General features: G+C 33.6%; 1 protein-coding gene across 2 annotated transcripts in view; it reads left to right on the top strand.

Moving 5' to 3' along the window:
• The window catches only part of LOC145254440 (coronin-7-like), a 398,384-nt gene that overhangs the window by 61,457 nt on the left and 316,708 nt on the right, over positions 1 to 20,219 (top strand). For both annotated transcript variants that reach the window (XR_013863766.1, XM_080113025.1), the window contains exon 2: positions 9,666 to 9,753. The gene's annotated coding sequence lies outside the window, so the exon portion shown is untranslated. The remainder of the gene's footprint in view (positions 1 to 9,665; positions 9,754 to 20,219) is intronic.

Raw genomic sequence — 20,219 nt, forward strand, 5'->3', positions numbered from 1 at the left:
AGCGGCTTGCATATTGATTGGGTGTATCGGGCACACGGGTGGGTTCGCGAACAATCTGAGTGAGGTCATAAGCAATGGCAAAATCATGACAAAACCTCCCCTCATCATCTGTCTTATTTGAATGGGTCAGCCATTCCACGTTATGGACGTTGAAGTCACCACAGATGTGGATGTTAGCCGAGGGATGTGAAGACAGTATGTGATCTATTTTCTCAGATATGCTCTTAAAGATAGTAACTCCGCTGTTGTGGGGCCTATAGAGGGCAAATATAAATGCAGTGGTGTTAGCAAGTGCAACCCTGAAGCACATATAGGGTAAATTAGGATCTTCTCTAGAGATATCCCTGCCACATGGGAAGCCATCCTTAATGTAGGCACATATTCCATGCCCATGGCGATCTTGGAAGTCAGATTTAGCTGTTAAATTGGAGTATCCATTAATTATGAACTCATCTAGGGAAGTGGTCGGCCCTATTCCAGTTTCACATAGAAATAATATGTCCGGTTTCGTCTCCTGTAATTGGGTTTCAACCTCTGGAAGGTTGGAACGTAGACCCCTGATATTGGAGAAGGAGACCTGGTAGTAGGGGTCTACGCTGGAAGATGGGGTTCTAGGTTTAATCGAGTTTTTATTCTGGAGATATTTCATGTTGAGGTTTGGGGATTTGTGGAATAGGTCGGCATACTTGGTTAGAGCAGTACAGAGAGGGAAAGTAAGAGAGAAAAAGACAGGAAATTTTTTTTTTTTATTTGTAGCACACGAAAAGGTAAAGCCGTAACAATTACCCACTAGTATGGCATCGAGAGGCCCCACCAGAGACTACTGCATGGTCCAGATCCACTCACCAAATGGCAATACAGCAGTCCCAGTACTTTGCGCCTGCTGATAGGACAGCCTCCTTAGTGGTTAATCCAAGGTTCGGGTCCCTGACTATCAGGCGGATAACGTTAGCCCAGACAAAACGTTTACCTCCAGCACCCTTACTAGTGACATGGCAACAAGGACAGACAAAGACAGAAAAATATCCGACATCTCAGACTACTGGTCACCAAGTAGTACCGACCTTTAAGCAGCTTTTTCTTCACCCTTTGTCAGAAACATCACTCATTGAATGAGGACTGAATGACAAAATAGGAGAAGCGAGAGTTACTGGAGCTGCCGATAACACATCCACTGTATTATCTACTCTCCATTTAAAAAAAAAAAAAAAGGGGGGGGGAGAAAGGGGAAGGGGTACAAGTGACTTATATCTAAGTAGTAAGTCCGGTGCGAACTTAATAATTCATGGCATTTTGGTGATAATCTCCCCTCCCATATTAATGGGTGGAAGTTTGTCGTTATCTATCTAGTTTGAATCATAAAAGTTTCATCTTATAATTAATTAAAATCCAATAATTAACTATTATCAATTTGTAAAGACTGCTTAATATTAATTTACATTAGAGTTTAAATAATTTTTCAAGGTTTTAATTTAGGAGGTCCGTTTTCATGAGTGACTTTCTTTGCGCTGTATTATATTTCGAATGTACTTGAACATAAGGCTAACTATATAAGGTAGGATTCGAAAACTAAAAGAAAATATTTTCAATACAGGCAAGCTTGCAGTAATAGTATATATTAAGTATACTACTTACTAAAGTCCTAAGTTTATCTACTCTAGAGAATAATTTCCGGCATTTTTTTTTTTTTTTTATCGTTAGTTGCCGGCATTTTGTTTGTTTTAAAACGTTCAGCTTTGTAGCAGAAGGGCTGGACGGATAATACGGAATACAGACAAAAAGACAGGAGAAATACAGACAAAATACATAAAACACGAAAAGCAAATTTAAAACAATGTAACAAAACATTTAGGATTAGTTTAGAAAAAAAAAAATAAAAATAAAAATACTTAACGTTTTTGCACTAGAGATTCCGCCAGCGGTTTTTTTATCAACTGTTAGCTAGCATATTGCTTACTAGGGATGTAAGAAGTTAGATGTAAGAAGTCCAAATGTAGGATATATTTAGTTTAATTTTATGTAAAAAGAATAAAACGCTAGTGGAAGCTCTTCTTGAAAATTTAGATACCATTTACTTTTGCAATATTTTTTAAAAATAAGTATTAGACCTCAATAAATTAACCCCAAATTTAAGTTTATTTGGCATATTTTAAGAGATTTTTAGAGGCCATAATATAGACATAAGGCTCCATTTTGAAAATTTAAATATTTCAGATTTATATTTCGAAGAAGTAATTTTACTTGTTGTAGGACTAGTATTCCAGTATATTGTATAGGTGTTTGGATTTTCAAGAGGACATGTTTTTCAAGATTTTGTGAATTCTACATTTTATTTTTTATGAACAAAATCTGAAGAATTCAATTAAAGATAAAGTGATACATATTTAAACATTCAAACAAAAAAATATTGACATTTTTGTGTCAGAAAATGGTGGTTATCATTTTAAAAAGATTTTTTTTTAGTCGAACGATTTTCTTTGAGCCTGACTCTTAAAGCAATAACTTAACTTTGGTTCCAACTGCACAGACTTAATTCTTATCATTTTGTTAATTTTTATTTATTTTTTTCATTTTTTACACATGGGTCGCTGCTTATCAAGGCCCACATGTCACTCAAGGATATATTTACAATATTTTGGTCACTCTGCTCTCTGGCCTTCTTGGGGTGCATTTTGTTTTAGTTTGTAACTGATCCATTTATTTAATTTGCTTGGGCAGACGACATTCAATTTCCATTTTATACCTTTTTAGATATCTTATCTGTTAATGATTTTCTTCAAATCATTCAATAAGAATTGAGCTCACAACCTTTCCAGTTCACTTCATTGAGAATGTTTCTTAACCAACGCCTTTATATCCACTAGGTTAGAGAGTTACTTTTGAAAATACTGGAACAGCTACCGACTATAGCAAACATTATCTAAGGAAGGAAGGAGAGTATGGATGAAATGTTGTGAATATATCAAGATAGCAGTCTGAAATCACAAAATAAAAATCAAATTGAAAACAATTGATTGACTAAAATCTCATCTCTTTTTATTCTAATAACTTTATTAAAGCAGTAAAACCAACATTTTTGGTAACTTTTTAATAGGAGAGATATCTTGGGTGGAAGGCAGGTAGGGCTAGGTAGGTGGGGGAGCAATAGGAAAGCCGAAAGGATTGAACTGATTTGGAGAGGACTTGGTTGGAGGAACAATTTTTTGGAAGTTATCCAAGTTTCTGTTTTGTTTGTTTTTTTTTTGTTTTTTTTGTCAGATTTAATGTTTGTTTTTCTACAGTCTGAAACACAATAATAATAATCTATTACTAATGGCTATTTTATGTGTCTGAAGCCAAAAGCCAAAACTATACTTTTCTTATATTTTAATGCTCAGTTCAGTTTATTATACTGTTTCAGATTAATGTTCTGTCAATGCTCAATTTGGGGATGGGGGTGACTAATGTAGTATCTATTTTGTCATATTAACATTCTTCCATATAGATCAAGTCTTTCTTTAGGATATTTAAAAGCGATTTTAGGAGGCATGATAGGGACACAACTTCCCATTTGTAATTCAGATATTTAAAATATTAACAACTTTGATTAAATTTGATTGCAGAGTCATTAGACATCAATAAACAAGATTCCCTGAATTTCGGTTTCTTCTTAGGATCCCTTAAGCTTATACCTTACATTTTTAGACATTTTCTAGAGTCAAAATAATGTAATGATTTTAAACATAAGAATTAGTATCATTATATCTTGATTTTAAATTTTGTAAGAGGGCATAAAGGTGATGCAAAATTATTCTGTTCAGCAAATTAATTTTATCCGTCCTGGGACGGGTATTTTTCTAGTTATGTAATACACAGGTAATGTTGAATAGACCAACTAGTCACTCTTACATTGATAACTAAATCAATGTGACGCACAAATTAATCTAATTATGACCATGTAATCCCTACAGCCACCTACCTTGAAAATGCTGCTGTGAAACCTGACATAGTTATATGGAATAAGTCAGAGAGAGTTGCAACCTTGATTGAAATGAGTGTTCCTAATGATGGAGGTCTGAACAGAGCTGAAAGGGAAAAACAGACCAAATATCAAGGTTTCATGTATGATATGAAAAGAAACTGGAATCTTAAGGAGATATCGATCATACCAGTTATCATAGGTGCCACAGGGTTTTTGAAGAAGAACCTGAAGTCCTATCTAAATAATATGATACAATTTTTTAATACTAAATTCAGTTGTTTATAACATTTCAGACTAATGAACTTTCAATTTTCAAAGGGGTTGTTTAGTAATCTATTCTGTTGTCATGATACCATTCTCCCAAACATTATTTCTTTTGTTTGTGTGTAGGGATAGGTTTAGTATCTGCTATGTGGTCATGAGATTATCCTCCCAGGTATGACCTTTTTTGTGAATTGGGGTTAGTATATGTCAATAAGAATTGTCACAATCGGCTTTTCACTAGCAAACTCAACACATTATATAAATACGAGCAATAATAATGATAATAATAATGATAATAATAATAATGATAATAATAATAATGATGATAATAATAATAATATGAATACAAGGAAACTGAAACTGCAAGAAATCTTATAAATTTTACCCCCACAAAAAAAAAAAAAAAAGGCATCAGCCCTGGGTGGTACCACACAAAATAGTCATGAAGGGTCAAGGAAGATAGAAGGGCTGGAGAGAGCAAATACTCTCTAGACCACCGCTGGATGAGCACAGGGTATTGGAACCTTAAGAAGGCTAGTTGTGACCTAAATTTCAGTGAAGCCCAATAGTCTTTGTCAGATCAATGGTAAATGGCTGCTGTGATAAGTCATTTGGAAAGGTTATCTGAAGAGGTGGAGAGTACTGGAAATCTGGAGAAACTTGCCACCCAGACTCAAGGGAACACCACTGGTTAGTATCTGATAATGAGAAGTAATCTTTGATAATGACCTGTGTGATAACTCCTAGTGAGTACAAATAATAATAAACGAAATAATCAATCTTGTGGGACATTATTTTAACATTCTATGTCAGTCTCAAAATAAATATTTCATTGATTTAAAAACAGGTTGTGAAAAAAAAATGCCTTCACGCTATGCATATGCATTTCTTTTCCCTCTAGTTGGATTTATTGGGTGGAGACATATTGTTTGATGGCTTAGAGAAAACTCATTTATATTTACAATTTTATTTTAAATATTTTTAAAACTCCCCCCCCCCTAATTTAATAAATATTCTCCACAGAAATGACAGGGCAATGGAGAGGTAGATATGCAATGTAAAGATACCGGCTTCCTGACCTAAAAATTAACTTTTTTTTTTTTTATTTACATGATGACTCGATTTATTTTAAATGTGCCGTGACGATAAATTAAATTAATCCTTTTTGAAATAAAAGTGCATTTTAAGTGTAAAAAAAGCGAATTAAAAATCACTGATTTATTCATTGATAATTTATTCATGGGGAAAAAAAAGAAAAGATAAAACGATTATTTATTAATAATTAAATAGAATATGACGGGTGGAATGCAGATCCTGTCTGTTTTTTTTTTTTTTTTTTTTTTTTTTTTTAATGTAGCCCGTCCTGTATTAAAATAATACACATTTTGTTGTACTTGTACAGTTTAATTAGGACATTAAAAGATGAAAATATCGAAAAAACGTTATATTGTACGTATCCGTTTTGAACTGGAGATCTCCGAAAAAAAAATTTCACTTAATTTGATCAAGTATTTTTTTTTTTTTTTACAGCAGAAAAACACTTTTTTATGAGAGCACGTTGAAGGCAGACATCTTGGATTTTTTCTTAATTTTTGTTTGGAGTTTAGAAACGTCACGGGGAGATAACTCCAGTTAAAGTGCCGACACTCCCTACTAGCTTTTCTTCCTAAAAATCGAACCTTTTGCTCGGTATCATAACAAATTGTTTTTTCACTGTAAAACAAAAAAACTACTTGATGAAATTAAGTGAAATTTTTTTTTCGGAGAACTTCATTCCACAACGGATACATACAATTTATACTTTTTCCGATATTTTCATTTTTTAATGTCTTGATTAAACTGTACAAGTACCCATTTTGTTAATGAAACGTTGGAGCTTTTCAATATGTTAGCAAAAAATAATATATTTTTTTTCATATTATTATTGAACATTTCATGTTTATATATTTATATGCATAGGATTCGCTCTTAAACTAATTAATCGATTATTATGAATTTTAGAATACAGCTACCAAGCATAAGGATAAATAATGCTGGATATATTTAATTTAGTTTTATGCAAAAAGGAGGTGGAAGCCCGTTATGAAATAATACCACCAGATTTTATAAAATTTCAATCATAGGTATGAGATAATATTAATAAAATTCTCCAAATTTCAGTTTCTTTATGGCATTTGAAAGGTTTTTTAGGGAGTATGAACACAACCTCTTATTTGAAAATTCAAATATTATTTTACATTTGCATTAAATTGGATTCATAGTCATTAGGCATCAATTTAGCAGAATTCTCTGAATTTCAATTATTTTTTTAAGATCCCTTAAGCAAGATTCCTTGAAATTCTTAAGCTTAAGCCTTAAATTTGAACTATTTTCTAAAATCAAATTCCTGTAATGGATTTTGAATAAGGATTCTATACATAAGGTTTAGTAGCATGTATCTTGATTGTAAAATAAGGAGACATAAAAATGGCGTAGAAAATATTTTATTTGGGGAATAAATTTTACTCGTCCTGCAATGGTTATTGTTTTATTGTATATAAAAATGTTTAAAATCCTTATAAATTTGCTATACAAAATCATTGCAAATTGATCTCCATATTTTTTTTTTCTGGCTTTATAAACAAAGATTTACATAAAAACGAGACATGCACCTATTCTAACTGCTGTGCTGTGAATAATTGCAAAGTCCAATCTTTGACCGGCAGATCCAGCCATAACAATTTCAAACAAAGATCTGATTGTTCTCCGAAGTCACACTGTCTGCGTTTATTTCTTTTGTCCCTCAAACAGGCTCTCTCTCAGGATAATAATAAGAGGCAGAGACAATCCAGTTTGATATTGCGTTTGAAAACATTCTAGTCAGCAGCTAGAGTAGAGCTATGTTTTATGCTTGTGATATGTTTTTTTGTAAGGTCTGTAAACCTCTTAAATCTTCCAAAAAACAATCTGACCCTGTCGGTGGGGCATTAGAATACGCCGACTGCCCCCCTGCAGAGGGTAAAAGTCCCTCAATGGGGGTCCTGGATATGACCTTAAACTATATTCGGTGGTGAGGCCCCAGCTTGTGGGCTTTGGGGAGTGTGGAGCCACCCTTTAATTACCATTGCTCCGAGGTCCACTCTGACCGGAGTGGTAGTACCTGTTAGGGTCCCAACTATGGGTTAAATAGAAACCGACGTGAAAACAACAAATATATTCTATTAAAAAAAATTTTTCTTCAAAATCTTTGGATTCGGCATTAAATAACCCGAAAAGGGTTGATATGCCATAAAACAAAAACAACCAACCAACCAAAAAACAATCTACCGTACATAACTAATTTTAACATTCTATTCATGCAAGTTAAATATTATATATGCACCATATAATGTTATCTTAAGGATTCCTTTGTTAAACCTAAATAACTTCCTTTCTAAAGTATCAATATTGTATTCTGAATAGACAATTCCTTTTTTACTGATGCTGGAAAAAAAAAATCTGTTATTTGCTTTGATTTCTTTGCTCACATACTTTATCATGCTCGGATTATTTTTCTGAAACAAGTTTACACTAACATGGCCGACATCTACACTAGTATAAAATAAAGTTATCACTCGCTTGGAATTGTGTGTTAGCTATTCTGGTCAATGAAATAAGGGAAAATCTCATTTTACTTTATAAATAAGTTAGACTGTAATTTTTGCTAGTTTGCATTGTAGTTAGCCCATTTCTTTTAATTTTACTCAATTTTAAATTATTTCATGCCCCTGTGTTTTTATTATCTGATAGATACAGGAAGTAAAAAAAGAAAGAGATCAGTTGGTAATGTTTGTTTTTTTCTTTTTTTTTTGTACTGGTATAGAGAGATTAATTTATAATGGCTTTTCATTGTAAATTAAAATCTCTTCAAATATGGATTTTTATTTTAATATTTTTAAATCTAAATTATTTATTCAATATTAAAATGAAATAATGTTTTGAAAGAAAAAGAATTATTTTTGAGTGTGTTGACCCAACTATTGATTACAAACAACGTATGTTATTTTAGAGCTAATTATTTCTATTGCAAGCTAAATTCTAGTGCTTATCATATGAGTTACTGTTTTCTTTGTGTTAATTAGTTCAGCTTTTATTGAATTAATTTTCTGTTTTTTTTTTTCTTTTTTTTTCTTTTTAATAATTTTTGAAAGTCATAATTCATAAATATTCACACATATTTTATCATATTTCTCTTGTCAGTGGTCTGGCATTTTCTGCCAGTCTGCAATATTAGTTCATATCTCTATTCAGATCTAATCGATAGTAGTGCCTAATTCTTTCTGAGTATTAAAATATTATTTGTTTTTACTTAACGTCCACATTTTGTTTCCACAAACTATTCTATTATAAATACCTTCAACTTCAGCAACTCTATAAGAAATTTAACAATTGTCATTAATGGTTGTTTGCATTATTCAAGAAGTAATGATCGCAGGGGAGGTAACTCATGCTTTTTTCATTAAAAGTTGAAATTAATTAAATAATTAAAATATTAAAATTAAAATAAAAGATAATCCCAAAGAATCATAATAAATAAATAAATATTCTCTCCAAAAATAAAATACTTTGATTTTTATTCAAATTAAAGTTTTGTTGACTATGGCTAAGTGATTGACAACACGGACTGACAACATGTTCAAATCCAATTTGCTCTGCAGAAGCACTTTCACTTATGATGCTGGCAACCTTCATGTGGTCCCTCCTGTAAGTACTTTGTCTTTCTTTGAAGAATTCTAACCAGAAAGATATTCGGGGGAAACCAATGCCAAGAATAGAATCTTCGGATTCATACGAAATTAATAAATGAGATGAATTAGATAATGAACGATTTTAAGTGTCCCTTTATGCCCATATTTTTTATTTTGTTTTTTAAATTTTATTTTAAACTTTATTTTTCTTCCTATCATGTGCTTATATTTTTCCTATCACTTCTAATCACTGCCTCCTTTGCTTACTCCTCCATCCACTCTTCATCCACGCATCTGACTCCTACTTTCTCTCTACGCGTACTAACTCTTCTGTATAAAACTTCCAGTTTTTTTTCACCCTCTTCCACTGTTTTTCTTACTTGGATAACCTTCCACACACTCCACTGTATAAAATGTTGAGTTCTGCTTAATAAAGCTTCTTTATACCAAATGAACATGATCAAACAAATAGACCAAAATATCTTGGTTCACTTTTAATGATGTGTTTGTTTCCTCATTTCTACTAGTCTGAATGATTCACTCTTCCATATACCAATTTTCCATGTTGTTTGAAAGTTTCATTTCATATGCATTCCCTCATAAAACAAATAAAAAAAAAAGGATTGATATGCATTAACAAAATTTTATTTTTGTTTGTTTTTTTTCTAATTAATAATTCACTGTAACTAATTTATTTTTCATCCATTAATTTCTTCATTGTTTTTTTTCTATAGGGCTGTGTGGGATCATTGCTTCATAGCATTTTTCACCTTGGACGTTCTACCTTTCTTGCCTTAGTGACCTCTGCAACAACTAATATAGGTAAAGCATTTTTTTTCTTTTTACATTATTAACACAAACAGCTTTAAAAAAACAAACAAAAAAAAACAGAAATTCTACAGCAGTTACAAAAAAAAAAAAAAAAAATTAGCTTCCTTGTTCCACCAGTCATTGCCAGCCATTTTTTTTTATTTTGTCAATATAAAATCTGTTGTTTCCATTTTTGTTTTTTCGTAACTCTGACTCATATAATGGTTTGATCTGTTATTGATCTGATATTGATGTATTTATGTGAATTAGAAACAGGTTTTAGCTTCATGTTATTAGTATGGATATTTATGATGTGTGCTCAGAATGTATAGAAAGACCATCAAGACCAAACAATGCTCCAATCTTTGCAGCATTGGCTCCGATTTGTAAAATAGAACTTCAGTTGTGCAAATCCTAGGCTGAGAAAAAAAGTTTAGTTTTGTGATTTTAAACTCCAATTTCAGAATTTTAAAATGATTACAATTTTCTAAAATTATGAGGAACTGTATCATTTTGTGTTTGTTATTTATACTTTAAAAATGATAGATGAAATTGATTATCTTGCTTCATTAAAGCCTCCTTTTCTACCCATCTTTTTTAATGTCTTATATTTAATATGGCAACACATCAAAGGCCGTAAATGATAAAGTTCTCTCCGATTCTCTCTCCTCTGATCTTGAGCGCGTGGTACAGTGGGGAAAGAGGTGACTGGTTACTTTTAATGCATCTAAACCCAAGCTCCTATCTTTACATCATCAAATCTCTGATCCCCATCTGGCATCAATTGAAATGGATGGCTCTCGTCTTGTGGAGGCCTCATGTTTTGACAAGTTTCTGGGATTGATCTTTACTCCTGATCTGTAATGGAACACGTGCATCAAGTCTGTTGCTAAGGTCGCTGGAAAAATAGTCAGATCCTTCTACCGCTCCAGAAGATATCTCATTGCTGATGCAATTCTCTATCTATATAAAAGTCAAGTACGTCCAAGGATGGAGTACTGCTGCCACATCTGGGCAGGAGCTGCTAAAAACAGCCTATCCTGCCTTGACAGAGTACAAAATAGACTTTGTGGCTTAATGGGGGATGCCCTTTTCTCTTCCCTGCAACCTCTCTCCTACAGAAGAGACGTTGCGAGCCTGTCTTCGTTTTATCGTTATTTCCATGGCAAGTGCTCATCTGAGCTCCAATCTCTGTCCCCCCCCCCTCACCAATATTTCACGGAAAACACCAGTCTAGCTGAAACCACTGTCAATAATTTTCCCCACTCTTTATCTGTGCCTAAATCAAAACGTAGATTCCATGAACAGGGCTTCTTTCTTAGAAGTGCATGCCTGTGGAACTCTCTTCCGTTTGCCTGTTTCCCACCTGACTACAACTTGGATGTCTTCAAGTCCAACATAAACAAATTCCTAATAAACCGCCCCCTTAAGAAAGACACTCTATCGAATCTCCATTACTCACGATTACTACAATATTATCTCATTGATTACTGTACACGCAATAACCCTTATCCTCGAGTGGCTTCTGGGCCTTGATAAGTGGTGAATACCATGTAAAAAAAATAAATAAAATATGTGCAAAATATATATATATATATATATATATATATATAAAACTAGAATAATATCCTAGAAAAGGTAAAATTCCATGAACAAAACTTTTGTTGCACTTTTGTTTTATGTTACTTCAGTTAAACTTCTCAGAAATATTCGATGTCTACATGAGATATTCAAATATTCCATTAAAGTTCTCCTTTACATCTCAAACACTAAGTAGCGAAATTGAGAACATAATTTTCATCTCCCCAATTGATCATTTAAATATGATATAGTATATATTCCTTGTGATCTTACCGAATTTCAGAACAAGAATTCATCTGGTCTGGTAGAGTATCTAGCTTCGTGCTGTTGCTTGAGGTAACATCACTTTGAGAAAGTGCACCGTTCCTTGTAAAAGCCAGTGTGGGTTAGGCATCCAAAGGAGATCTTTTTGGAGTTACAAATACTGTGTGATTTTGAATATTTAGTCAGTGTACTTGTAGCGAAAAGTATTTTTATACCAGGTTGTCCTGACAAACCCCTATACAGAGAGACCGTAGACATGGATAGTATCTAGTAGCCATTCAAGTTCTTCCTAGTGTGTGTGTGTGTGTGTGTGTGTGTGTATATATATATATATATATATATATATATATATATATATATATATATATATATCCATATAGTATATGTGTGTCTGTGTGTGTATATCTATTTTGTTTCATTTTACTTCAGTCAAAGTTTTCAGAAATCAAATGTTAGCTCCCTTTTCTGGCCGATTAAGAAACTCATCAAAGTGCTCTTTCCAGAGATCTAACAGTTCATCCAGGTTTATAATGATAACATCACCATGCAAACAAAGTGTTTCACTAACACCGGTCAATCCTCGGTTTGCTTGCTTTATCATCCGGTAAAGTTTCTGAAAATCTCCACAGGCCGCTGCATACTCGATTTCTTTTGAAAACTCTCACCAGCATGCATTTCTATCAGCGTGGATTGAGTAACACATTATCGCACCTGCCACCCACCTTTTCACATTATCGCACCTGCCACCCACCTTTTCACATTATCGCACCTGCCACCCACCTTTTCACATTATCACACCTACCACCCACCTTTTCACATTATCGCACCTGCCACCCACCTTTTCACATTATCGCACCTGCCACCCCCCTTTTCACATTATCGCACCTGCCACCCACCTTTTCACATTATCGCACCTGCCACCCACCTTTTCACATTATCGCACCTGCCACCCACCTTTTCACATTATCGCACCTGCCACCCACCTTTTCACATTATCGCATCTGCCACCCACCTTTTCCGCACTTGCTGTGAAGTGGAGAGTCTGTTCTGTTATTCAGTCCCGATGACAGTAGTTCGTAACACCAAGGTGCTCATGTGCCAAATCGATAGTAGCTAATTTAAGGACCTGCTATTCTGTCTCTGGTTGACATTCTCCGTTGGTTTGTAGAAGAGAATCGGTAATGAACTTCTACTGAATTGGATGCCAGCATCCAACTTCAAATTGGTGATGCCGATCTGCTTAGGCTGCTTCGTCACTCACCCTGCCTGAAGTCGAAGTTGGAGACTTGCTCAAACAAGCATGTGGTCTGAGCCAAATTCACTACCGGTATCTGTGCCTCTGAAAGTGTGCGAGTCAAGAACAAAACTTGCCCACCTCAAGATATAATCGATCTGATTGACCGTGTGGCTATCAATTGAACATGAAGTGATAAGATGATGTGAATGTTGGAAACTGGTGTTGGTGATTATTGGCCACAAAGTTGACTAGTCGGTTGCCATTGTCTTAGAGGAAAGCGATAGAGGACTTGCCTGGTGTTTTTGTCTTCCAGTCTTGTGTGAGCATTGCAATCCTCAGCTACCAAAAAGAGATCTGACGATGGGGTCAACAGCAAACTGAAGATCATGATAAAACGTGTCCTTTTCTTCTTCAGTTGTGTTGAGGGTCAGCGTATATACTAAGATGTGCTAACATTCACAACAGCACACCTAAGATGAATTTTAGCTAACCTATGCAAGATCAACTCTCATTCTAGAAGAAGTGTATGCGCATGTAGGTCGAGTACAAGTGTGACTCCATGAAGTCTGCTATTATCAGTGATTTCACTATGATAAACATGATAAACGGTTTCTGTTCCTGGCACTTTGATCCGACTGTGACTGCTATCCAAGAGGTGGACTTCTGAAAGATAAGCCACACCGACTCTTTAATTATTAAACGTTTTCATGGTGAGAGATTGAGTTACTTCACTATGTTGCGTGTGTATATTCCAACTAAGGATTCTAACAACTTGTACTCAGAACGGTAATGGTTTGTACATTTGTCACTAGTCTTGCCAACCTGAAGACTGGCCTACAAGCAGCGGATGTCCTAGTATCATTTAGGGCAAATGTCTGCATGTTTTTGTGCTTGTATGTCCGCTAAACATTTTTGTCATTCGCATCAAAGTGGCACGAAGTAGCACTGTTAGAAAGAGCGATCTCTCGGACGCATAATATCGAAAAATTGGAAATAAAATTGTCAATTATTTCATGTGAAAATGTTGTTTTGTTTAAAGGGGGGGAATCAGGTAAAAACCTTGCTTTCGATGCTGTTTTTTAATCATGCATGTGTGTGTAAATGGTCGTTTTGTTATTTCATTTTAAAAAGCCAAATTTGCAACAATATGGCATCTGTTATCGTGATCACATTATTAATGCATTTGTTTGCAAACTTAAGTAATGTGACTTCATCCCCAGTATGCGGAATTTTTTTCTATTTTTTTTTTTTTTTTTACTAAATTTTGCTATCAGTTTCACTGATGGCACCTAAGTCCCTTTTTTTTTTTTTTTTTTTTTAAACGACCAGGCAACGCCCCCTTCCCCCGCTAGTTTATAATATAAATTGTAGTTGTACTCATGGAGGAAGTTTCAATCGATTAGATTTGAAGGAAAGGTCCAAAGTTTTACCTTTTGAAGCATCATATTTGCTGCAAAATATCCACAGGGGAGGACGACCAGGAAACTGATGGATCCGGACAGACACTGCAAGGATTTTTTAGTGAAATCCACCATGAGTGACTGCATCCATGAACACAGTTCTGTATTCATAGGCCACAGAAGGGAAACTCGGTGGTAGGCTGGCTTTTAAGGCACAGTTTTAAAGTGCTGAACTTTCGCACTTTCCTTCCCATTTTGTCAAAAGTGTCACAACATGAATTGAAAGCAATTGAATTTTTATGAAGGATTCCATCTCCTTTTTATCTCCTCTGCATAAAACTAAATTATATATATATATTAGTTAATTGGAATTCATTATTAAGATGAGTATTTATTAAAATGAAATATTAAATTAATAAATAAAAATTAATTGTGGACAGTCCACAATAAATAAAATTAATAAATAATACTCATCTCAATAATGAATTCCAATTAAATAATATATACCATTCGGTACGGACCCGACCATGGAAGAAGATCAGATAATAAATAAACGTGGATTTATAAGACCAAAAAATTCAACCTTGATTGCCCTTTGGGGCACATGGCGCAGTTGATAGAGATGTTGAATCTCTACGGTTCCAGGTGAGAATTGTCTGAAGATAGCAGTTTCAATCCTACCCAAAAGCCGGCTAGAGGCTTACTTGACCAAAAACATGGTGAGACAACAACTACAAAAGGCAGTAATTGCTGTGAATGCAGTTTGGAGATTTGGAGTTCCTATACCGTCGTGGTTACCACCTGACAAAGTCCATAGGAATAGTTGGCCGAAACGTGAAACAAACAACAACTAAAAGATGAGGATGATAGTCCGCAATAAATAAAATTAATAAATTATATACTACCCACATTTAGATTCTTTATGCATAGCAGCTGTTTTACAAAATTCATAATGATCGGTTAATTAGTTGAGGAGTGAATCCTCTACATATAAACATACCTAATTTTAAAGATATATATTTTGTTAAGGTAATGCTATTTTAATCTCCGTTTATAAAATTATTGGATGTAAACATCTTCCAAAACTTTCAGTCTTTTATTATATGATAATTTGCTAGGAAATTTAGTCAGAAATGAGTTTCGATTTGATATTTTCAATACTTTCAAATTTCTTTCAAATTTCAAAGGGTTGCAAATTATTCTTTTTATTTCTAACTATTAACAAAAGATTAAAATGGTAGTCTTGTTTATGATGAAACGAAATGCCTTATAGTGAATCAAATAATTTATTAGCAGTCTCAGTAATTTTATAGCCACGGTTATGGGGGTGATGAAATATTTTCTTGTTCTTTGTCAGTTCCAACTCGAAACTTTCGCTTTAATGTATAACAAAATAAAAAAAATTGATTAAAAAAAATTAAAAATTGAAATTTCTTATTGAATACATTGTTTTGCTATCCTATTAAACACTTTTGTAAACGTACAAATTTATCATTCTTTCACTTAGTTATAAGAAAAATAGTAAGGTAGGTTAGACTCAAGTATACGTAGGGCAAATAATCCAGAAAAAGAAAAACTCTGAAAAAAAAACAACAAAAAAAAACACTTCCTGTATAGTACTGATGAAAACAAAGAATATAAGCTATCAAAAAATCATGAAGACTTGATCATGATTTGAAAAACAGAGCAAACAAGCAATCAACCAACCCAGTTCATTCACTTTTTTATTTTAATGTTAGTATCCTGCTTATTCTTCAAAATCTAAAAAAAAAAGAAGAAGCAATTGAAAAGAAAATGGTTTGAAAAAGTTACAGATGACCTCTAAAATGTTAGGTTAATCTTGAAGAGATATTATTTATTTTTCTAACAACTGATAATTGTAGGTCAAATCTTTATCTTTCTCCATGTGATAAAACTTTTTTTCTTTTTTTTTTTTTTTTTAAGCATTTAAGATTGGTTTGAGATTTAAAGACCATGTGAGTAGCTTCGGGTATTTTGTAAAGCTAAACCAGGTGGTCTTTATAGTAAAGTCAGATGATCTCAACAAGTGATCATACACACAATTTTTTTTTTTTTTTTTTTTACCCTGACAATAATTTATGATTTTTAAGGAAAAGAGAACAAAAAAATCAGTGTTCTTTAGAATCTGAAGCATTTCAAATATTGAATTGTTAAATAATTTATACACAAAGGAAAACATTTTCAACAAACTTAAAAAATTGACAACTTGATTGATTTAACTTTAATTTATACTTTATATCTTGTATTATAACTTGATCTTGTAGTCTGTAACTTGATCCTGAATCAAAACTTGAACTTGCAGTCATTGACTAAACTTTTAATATGTAACGTATAAATTACTTGATATTTTGATGCATAACTTGAGTAATGATTTGGATGCTTTGTGTATAACTTACGTTGTTAATTGATTTTGTTCTGTATAAATGAAATCATTACTTGATCTTATCAATGTACTTGTCAGCAATAACTTAATATTGTAATGCTAGCTTGTTGCATAAGTCTGACATACATAAGCTGCTTCAGGAATTTTATAGTTCTGGTAATGAAGTTTTTTTTGTTTTGCAAGTTTCCACTCTATATATATATGTGTGTATATATATATATATATATATATATATATATATATATATATATATATATATATATACATACACTGTACTTTGAGGTAATTGCGGCAAATCCAGGGGTAATTGCACCAACTAAAAAAATGTGCTCTTTTTATGCGTGGTTGCCAAAAGAGCACTTTTAGCTAGTTGGCGCAATTACCCCAAAGTATGGTGTGTGTGTGTGTGTGTGTGTGTGTGTGTGTTCACCTCCTCTACTTTTTCATCATTTACTCTACATCATCTGCCCACTAATATCATTTCTTCTAATCATCATGAATCTTCCTCAGTAACATTATCATCATTAGCATAATCAATAACCTGTAAGCAGATTCAATTGTTAATTAATCAAAGAATCGAAAGGTCTTGTGATACATATGGAACATACATCAATTTTTGATTTTGAAACAAAAATATTAGAAATTTGAAGCATAACAATTCTGTTAGGTTTAACAATGTTTAAGTTTATAAAAAAATATTTTGCTGTTTTCCTCTTAAGAAAAAAAGGCCACATCTTTGAAACTTCATGGAATAAGGAAATAATTCACTCTACATTGTATTCTTTGTTTGATGAACAATAAATGTTTGTAAATCCTAAGTTGCATAATTTTAGCTCCTAATGCTCTATCTCGAATATTGAGCATTTTTATCAGGATAAGATTAATCTATAGATCTCAATATTTTTTATTTCCATTTAAAAATTTAAATCTATGCACCTATAATTTTTTTTTGTGTATTAATATTCATATTAAAAACACTTTTTTCTATTTATTTAAAAAGAAAATACAACTTTGTTATATATGAGCCGTGGAATTGCATTCATCTGCAAAAGATCTAGCTAATTTGCATATTCTTTTAAACATTCATTTTAATTAATTCCCTATTAGTTTTTTTCAGCTTTCTTATGGAATGATCATCTTTAGTTAACTATTACATGTAATTATATTCATGCAAATATGATTTATACTTGCATAATATTTGCCTTAAAAAGTTACAGTAAACACAAACTTCTTTCTATATATATTTATGTATGCATATATATATTTGTCTAAAAATTTTGCCTACCAAACTCCTTTGTCAGTTTTTGGTCTACAGACATGAAACGTAAAATATAGGGTATTCAAACCCATGCAAAACTTTATATTTGGGTTTTAGCCGGGGGAAATCGATGCAAAAGTGTGAAAATTAAAACCTGGAATTTGCCAGGTGAAGGTCGAATGACAGCATTACGAATATGCATGCATAACGTAATTGCTATTGGTTCATGTTTTAATTTTTAGCTTTGCAATGTGTCTTCATAGCTCAGGCATTAACGTCAAAGGAAAAAGTAAATCGTAAGCTAAACGTTTTGGTTTTGATTCTCAGTGATGGTGCACGAGTCATTTTTTTTTTTTTTTTTTTAATTTTTTAAATCATTACTATATATTGGGTCCAATATAATTTATAATATAAATCTCACCTGTCTGTTTAAATGTATGTATGTATGTATGCATGTCTCACAAAAACTTTTGACACACGCGTTGGATCCTGACAAGATTGATATCATTTTGAAGCTTGATGTCTCTTAATTCCTCCATCCTAAACTCGGCCGTTTTGTACAAGGAGGGGTCGAATTTTTTCAATGACATTTTAGCAAGTCCTCGTCACCATTGGATCGACTCCAGTTAATTTTAACGCCTTTGACTTCAGGTCGTGTCATAGAGACATCAGCTAAGACGTCAGATTTTCTTTAACTTCCTTTTCGCCTTTGCGGCACGGGTTCAAGCCTGCCTACCTACTACCACTGTTTTTTTTTTTTTTTTTTGCTCAACACACACCTCCAAACACCCGGGCAACGCCGGGCATCCAGGCTCGTCTATAATATAAATCTCACCTATCTGCCTAAAACTTTTGACAGAAATCACGGATTTTCACAAGATTGGTCTCGTTTTGAAGCTTGATCCTTTGGATGACAAATATCGAAACATTGGCTAAAAACATTAATTCTTTCACCCTCATCTGGGCACTTTACTACAAGGAGAGGTCACTTTTTTCGCCGATATTTTCGAAAGTCATCCCCTCTTTTCGATTGCCTAACCTTAATTTAATCCTTTGCCACTTCTGGTTTGGCGATGGGCGCAATGGAAAAGACATCACTTTTTTTTTTTGCATTCTTTTCCTCCTTCACGGTACGGATTCAAGCCTGCCTATCTACTACCACTTTTTTTTTTTTTTGCTCAACACACACCTCCAAACACTCGGGCAACGCCTGGCACTCAGGCTAGTATAATAATAAATATGAAACCGGCATTAATCAAAATATCATGTTTAAGCGTACTTTACGACCGAGCGGCCTGCTAATACTGATATATAAGTGACCTTGTCTGTCTATCTGAAGAACGGTCTCCATGAAACTCCTTTGTTAATTTTTCGTCTACAGACTTGAAACTTGATAAATAGGGGTTTGGACCTGTAGAACAAATTCGATTTGTTTTTTAGCCGGTAAAAATAGCTGCTAAAGAGTCAAAATTGAAAAAATAATTGAAACTTTACAGGCGTAAGTTGACTTCAAGGGCTCTTCTATGCATGCACAAATATACATTTTTACCTTTTACAAAACATTGTCTTTTCATTTCTATATCCGTTAGAACATAACACAGGTGGTAACGAATAAGGTTAGAGAGTTTTGGTTTTGATTGTGGTTGATGGCACCTAAGTCATATCTATATATTGTTTTTTACTTTTTTTTTTTTTTTTTCTATACACGGTGGTCACCACTTATCAAGGCCCGGAAGCCACTCAGGGATAAGGGTTATTGCAAGTACAGTGCGTTAGTGTGGAGATTTAATGAAGTGTTTACTTAAGGCGGCGGTTCAGTAGGAATTTGTTAATGTTGGACTTGAAGGCATCCAGGTTGTAGTCAGGTGGAAAGCAGGCAGACGGAACAGAGTTCCACAGGCGTGCACTTCTAAGAAAGAAGCTTTGTTCATGAAATCTACGTTTTGATTTAGGCACAGATAAAGAGTGGGGAAAATTTTTGACAGTGGATTCAGCTAGACGGGTGTTTTTCATGAAAGATTGGCGAGGGGGGACCAGAGATTGGAGCTCAGACGAGCACCTGCCATGGAAATAACGATAAAACACGGATAGGCTCGCAACGTCTCTTCTGTGGGAGAGAGGTTGCAGGGTAAAGAAAAGGGCATGCCCCACTAAGCCACGAAGTCTATTTTGTACTCTGTCAAGGCAGGATAGGCTGTTTTTAGCAGCTCCTGCCCAGATATGGCAGCAGTATTCCATCCTTGGACGTACTTGACTTTTATATAGATAGAGAATTGCATCAGTAGTGAGATATCTTCTGGAGCGGTAGAAGGATCCCACCATCTTTCCAGCAAC

The sequence above is a fragment of the Euprymna scolopes genome, chromosome 3, assembly GCF_053919585.1.
Source record: "Euprymna scolopes isolate OS-2025 chromosome 3, ASM5391958v1, whole genome shotgun sequence".
Taxonomy (NCBI): Eukaryota; Metazoa; Mollusca; class Cephalopoda; order Sepiida; family Sepiolidae; genus Euprymna; species Euprymna scolopes.